We start from the raw sequence: 6,292 nt of genomic DNA, 5'->3' as shown, positions 1-6,292 counted from the left end.
AATTTTTTTATATCGAATTTTGATATATCGAAACTTTCGATACAATAACAATATGAAATTCTTTCATATTGATATTTTCGATATGATACACGATACAACGTTTTCGATACGATATATCGTATCAACCCACCCTTAGTCCAGTCAACCCTCAGCCTCCATTATTGCAAAAACTTTGTTTGTTCCTAGTCACGCGTAAACATTAATTTCCACATATTCACCTTTATCAATTTCAGTACCAATCACCTTTCTCTGACTATGACTTGACCCAATTGCATTATTTTCCAAGTCAAGGTTTTGTTTGTTCTTTCATAAAGAGGGACATTTAAATTATTGTGGATCGTTTATTGAGATATTTTGTTGTGATTGTTTGGCAGATATGCGCACTTATTCCACTGCAAGAAAATTCAAAAATTATTCTGGATCGTTTATTGAGATATTTTTTGTGCTCGTTTGGAAGCATTAAGCGCACTTATTCCATTGCAAGAAAATTCAATACTAGCATTTACTATATTATATTGCCTTTCATGAGGGGCAATGAATTGACGGAAACATCTTTATGTAGGCCACATGATAGGTAACTACATTATCACAATACACTCCATTTATCCTAACACAGTAAACAAGATTAAAGTAAAATAAAAATACAACGGTAAAAACAGAAAATTACGACCTCAACGGCCTGAGGGGTTCATGATCTCCGAGAAAGCATCTCCAGACTTGAGTTTTTCACTGCTGCTGGTCGAGAATTCGCTGCTCCTCGATCTCGAAAACGTTTCCCCGTCCGTCGTGGTAGACGCACCAATACCAAGCAATGGCAGCGAGGGGTTCAGGGCCGTGAACCCATCGTCCTTGCCTTCACCAAGCGATGCAGCACCGCCTCTGCCCTCTGACGACACTTGGAGCTGCATTGCAAATTCCAGTTTCCAAACAATGTCGTTCATCGATGGCCGATCAATCCCCTTGTCTCTGAGGCATGCTACACCTATTTCTGCAAAATTGCTTAAGCATTCAGGCGCAATCTGCCCCTTGAGATTGGAGTCGATGATCTGATCAAGTGTCCCTTTCCTGTAGCAAAATTTGGCCCACTCTGCTAAATTCACTTGCTCCCTTGGCAAGGTTGGCATTATCGGTGGCCTTGCGCATAACATTTCGAACAGCACCACCCCGAACGAGTACACGTCGGATTTTAGCGTTAGCTGCTGCCTACGGTAGTACTCTGGGTCAACATAACCGAAGCTGCCTTTGACGACTGTGCTGACGTGTGTTTTGGTGCCTGCGGCTGGGCCCACTTTGGAGAGGCCGAAGTCGGACACCTTGGCCACCCATTTCTCATCCAGGAGGATGTTGGTGGACTTGACGTCACGGTGGATGATGGCGTGCTTGGCCCCGGTGTGGAGGTAGTCCAGCCCCCTGGCGGCGCCGAGACAGATTTGGAGGCGCTGCTTCCACATCAAGGGGGATTTGTCGGAGTTGTTGATGTGGTCGCGGAGGGTGCCGTGGGCCATGTAGTCATACACCAGGATCATCTCGCCTTCGTCGTCGCAGTAGCCGATGAGGGACACCAAGTGGAGGTGGCGAAGCTTGGAGAGCATGTCGATCTCGGTGAGGAACTCGCGGGCGCCTTGGTTGGAGGTGGAGTTGAGCCTTTTGATTGCGACGGTGGTGGCGGCGTTGTCGATGAGGCCTTTGTAAACGTTGCCGAAGCCTCCCCTGCCGATGACGAAGTTGTCGTCGAAGTTGCGGGTGGCTGTCTTGATCTCGTCGATGGAGAAGTATCTGCATATGTCAGAAGGCAGGGAGACTCCTGATCTGCTAGTTCTTGCAGTGGACTTTGAATGCGTCGAGAGTGGAACCCACGATGACTTGGTGACGCTTGTGCCCGTGTCCTTCACTTTCCGCTGCCGCCGAAGAATCAAGAAAATCACAGCTGCAACCACCGCAACTACGCCGATAACACTCCCCACAACAGTGTATATCACAGCACCGGCATTTTTCTTCGGCGGTTTGTTCCCCGCTACGGACGCCGGCGGCGAATCGATCTTGAGCTCAGGGTTGGATGCTGCAAAACTTCCTTTCGTATTATTGAGCTTGAAAATTTCTAACCCATTTAGCATTGCACTAATATACTTTGGGCGTGGCTCAAGGTAAGGCAACAAAGATAGCCGCAGATCTTGCTTTCCAAGATTTCCATCATCAGGAATCCATGTTATGTAGTCTCTGAAGATGGGAATATCAGGGCCGCCGGCAGAGAAGATGACATCAACATCAATATCTGCCGTCTGATTATTGATTTTTATTGTGAAAGTTAAGTCATTTTCCTTTTTGAACACAATATCACAAAAGTGGAAGCGGAGCAGATAGAAGAATCCAGAATCAACTGGAAATCCCCACTCTAAACTTGAGCTGATGTTTGTCATTGTTCTAGCAGATTTATATACTAGAGGCGACGCAGTATAGGGAGCAGCATTACCATTGGTGTAGTTGATCACAAGTTCCTCTTTATTCCGCGGGAACCCATAATCGCCATAGAATATGTAGTCATCATCAGGACTCCAGCCCCGAAACATGCCACTATCTTTTTCTATGGCAACACTGGCGCCGCCCACATTCAGCCTATAAAGATTTTCCAAAGCTGTGTTGCTGTTGAGATCAAATAAGGTATCCAAATATTTGATATAAACTCCTCCTTCCGAAAGGTAGAGTTTTTCAGGGATGGAAACAATTTCAATTCCGTTTACAAAAGCAGATGATTTCGGATTGGGGGTGAAGGTTAAATCGAGTCTTTGGGTTGCTCCAATGTTAACGATGAATTCCATCATAAAAGAAGATTGGCTTAAATTCTCGGAATAGAGGAAAGCACTGAAGTTACTAAACAGGGTGAAGGAATTTGCATTGACAGAGAATAAAGATTGACGAGTGTCAACGTCTGAATAAAGGTAGGGGTAAAAGTAAAGGCGAAGGAATTTCTGGCCTCCGGTGAGGGGAAAAGAATACCTGAAAGGGGAGTGGAAAACACGAGCACTCTTGTAAGGGACTTGAGAAACCGAATGTTCCATAGTGAAAGCATCGGAAGCTGAGGATATAGAGGGGGCGTTTGATGGCACGTATTTTGAACCTTCATCGCCATCCCAACTCCGGAAGCTGGTGTCGTTTGTGATTGTTGAAGTGCCGCAGCTTAGGAGGATTAATTCGGTGGCGGTGTACGCCGCTAAGGAGCCGCTGCTGATTTTGACTGTTGAAAGTATAGAAATGAGCAAGAACAAGTAAAGAGCGTGGGGCATCGTCGTTATAGTGAGTTTAGATTTTTTTAGCATGATGATATAGCGATTATATAGTTGCAGATAAAAGCTCGCCCGGAGCAATGACTTGCAAGACCAAGTCTTTGCACAATATTGAACAAGTCATTGGCATTAGCGTGGCCCACCAAGAGGACCATATTTTCTAAGATTATTTATACCAATATTTATATTTATAGGGATAAACTAATAGGGACTAGGGCGCATTCTTAATTAGAGCCACAACGTATATCCAATCTCGTACTACCACGTGGCACGTAACATACAATATCGTAAACACTAAAATGCAATATAAATTTGTGAAGCTGCAGATAGATTTCCACGGATTGTATTTTATTTAAAGGCAAATTGCATTTTATATTGTTGAGTTTTGCATTTTAATATAAATTATCTAAAATGCAAAATACCCAACTCCTTTCGTCCCATATAAATAGGCCATATATCTTTTACCGTCCGTCCCATATAAATAATCCATATACATATATGACAAGTTTTTTCTCCTTATCTTTTACTTTATCATTTATGGGCCTCATCATCAACTATTATTTCTCATTTTTCTCTTAGTTTACCAAATTACGCATTAAAACCCGTGCCAACCACAAAAGGCCTATTTCTATGGGGCGGGGGGGTATTTATAAATCCGATCCGTCTACATATAAAATGCAAATTAAACACTCCCTATCTCAAAATGCAAAACTAAACAATAATAAATGCAATTTGCCTATAACTAAAATGCTATCTGCCAAAATTTATCTACAACTTCTACAAATGTATATTGCATTTTAGCGTTTACAATATTGCATGATATGTACTACATGGCAGCACGAGATTGGATGTACGTTGTAACTTCAAATATAGTTATTTTTTAAGCACATCCTATACTAATATACTCCATCCATCCCATTGAAGATGACCAACTTTCCTTTTTGGTTTGTCCTAGCCAAGAGTACTCATTACCAAAAATGGAAACATCTTTATACGTACTTTATTCTCTCTCTCTCTTACTTTACTCTCTTCACATAACACACAAAATAAAGATGTATAAAATCTCGTGCTGCCCAAGGAAAGGGTCATCTTCCTTCAAACGGAGGGAGTACTAACTAATTTTAAAGTGCTAAAGTACATTCAATCTTATGTTGCCATGTGGCGCAAAACATGTAATATTGTAAACACAAACGCCATATACATTCGTCGAAGTGATAGATGGATTTCGGCAAATTGCATTTTAGTTATAGGAAAATTGCATTTTTTATAATAGAGTTTTGCATTTTAGATATAAACTGTTTAATTTGAATTTTATATATAGACAGATTGCATTTATATATAGTTTATTTTTCATTGTAGACAATTTATGTTAAAATGCAAAACTCAACAATATAAAATGCAATTGTCTATAACTAAAATGCAATTTGCGGAAATGCATATACAACTTCGCAAATGTATATTGCATTTTAGTGTTCATAATATTGCATTTTTTGTGTCACTTGGTAACAAGAGATTAGATGTACGTTAGGACTTTAATTAAGGATGCGCCCTTGTACTCCCCTATAAATATTGTACAGGAATGTGATCAATTTTTTTAAAATGAGTGGTTTAAATTTTGCCACATAAAAAATATTTTAGATTAATTAATTATAAAATGGCATAATGATAATTGATTCAGCGTAACTCAATCCGATCACCTCAAAATAATCAGAATCCAATCCCCCAAAATCACCATCTACAAACCTAAACAATAGCAAATCCCTAATCTACTATTCACATTCATAAAAAACCAAAAATCAACTCAAATCATCACTGCGTTTTCTCCTAGTTACTCGAATGTAGCAATAAACCGTGGCGAAAGCGACAGTTACGAGCCCGCCGATGATGACTCCGCCACCCGCCACCGATCTATCCAACGAGCGGTGGTGCTTCCCGATCTTCTGCTCTCCCACTCCGCCGGCGCCTCCGCCTCCGCCTCCGACGGAGGATCCGCACCTATTCTCTCTGGTTCCGAATTTTGGAGCAGAGATCTCGACAGATCCGAATCGGCCGCAGCGTGGAGCGAGAGAAAAATCGTGGAGAGTGTGAGGAGAGCGAGGAGGAAATTGAGCGCCGACGCCGCCGACTCCGAGGGGACTCAATGGGCTGTCCTGTTCGCTGGATCCAACAGCTACTAGAATTACCGGCACCAGGTGATCGAGATCGGAATTCTGTTAGTTTTCGTACAATATCGAATTTGTATGTTGATTTGTTGAAGCTAATTTTGAAGTAGAGCGTAGCTCTGAGGTTCAGTTCACTTGAAGTTATTGCTCTGATTAATTTCACGGTTTTTAGACTGTTTTCAATTTATATCATAATTTTACTAAGCTCATGTTTACTGAATCATTTTAATTCAATTTACAGTAATTTTGGAAGTTTTCTAAATTGCTCTTCTTAGCTAAGTTTGACTTTTGTTTCTTTAAACTATTGTTATTCTACTATTCTGTACAGTTTGTTAAACTTTTTCCATGATTTTTTTTTCTAATTTAAGCTATTTCTTAATTCGAAAAACAAAAATATTAGTGTCAACTTTACTTTGGTTTAAGCTATTTTAATACGAGTTGTTGACGGTTTATATTCTCGCTATTGATGACATTTTAATACGAGTTGTTGACATTCGATATTCTCAGTATTCATATGTGAATTATAAGTGTAATTTTTTAGTTGTTGACATTTTAATACGTGCTGGACATTCGATATTCTCGGTATTGATATGTGAATTGTAAGTGTTATTTGTTAGTTGTTGACATTTTAATACGAGTTGTTGACATTCGATATTCTCGGTATTGATACCATAAATTTTAAGTGTTATTTGTTTGTTGTTGACATTTTAATACGAGTTTTTGACATTAGATATTCTCGCTATTGACATGTGAATTGTAGGTGTTATTTTTTAGTTGTTGACTTTTTAATACGAGTTGTTGATATTCGATATTCTCGGTATTGATATATGAATTGTAAGTGTTATTTTT

The 6,292-nt window shown here is 40.2% G+C and overlaps 1 pseudogene; it reads right to left on the bottom strand.

The window, feature by feature from the left end:
* Positions 1–477: 477 nt before the first annotated feature.
* On the bottom strand, positions 478–3,329 carry LOC125185242 (receptor-like protein kinase FERONIA pseudogene; annotated as a pseudogene).
* Positions 3,330–6,292: the final 2,963 nt, after the last annotated feature.

The sequence above is a fragment of the Salvia hispanica genome, chromosome 1, assembly GCF_029641045.1.
Source record: "Salvia hispanica isolate PSC_SH4W2 chromosome 1, Shi_PSC_v1, whole genome shotgun sequence".
NCBI lineage: Eukaryota > Viridiplantae > Streptophyta > Magnoliopsida > Lamiales > Lamiaceae > Salvia > Salvia hispanica.
Note: the sequence above shows the minus strand (reverse complement) of the source record. Positions and strands in the feature narration are given on the sequence as shown.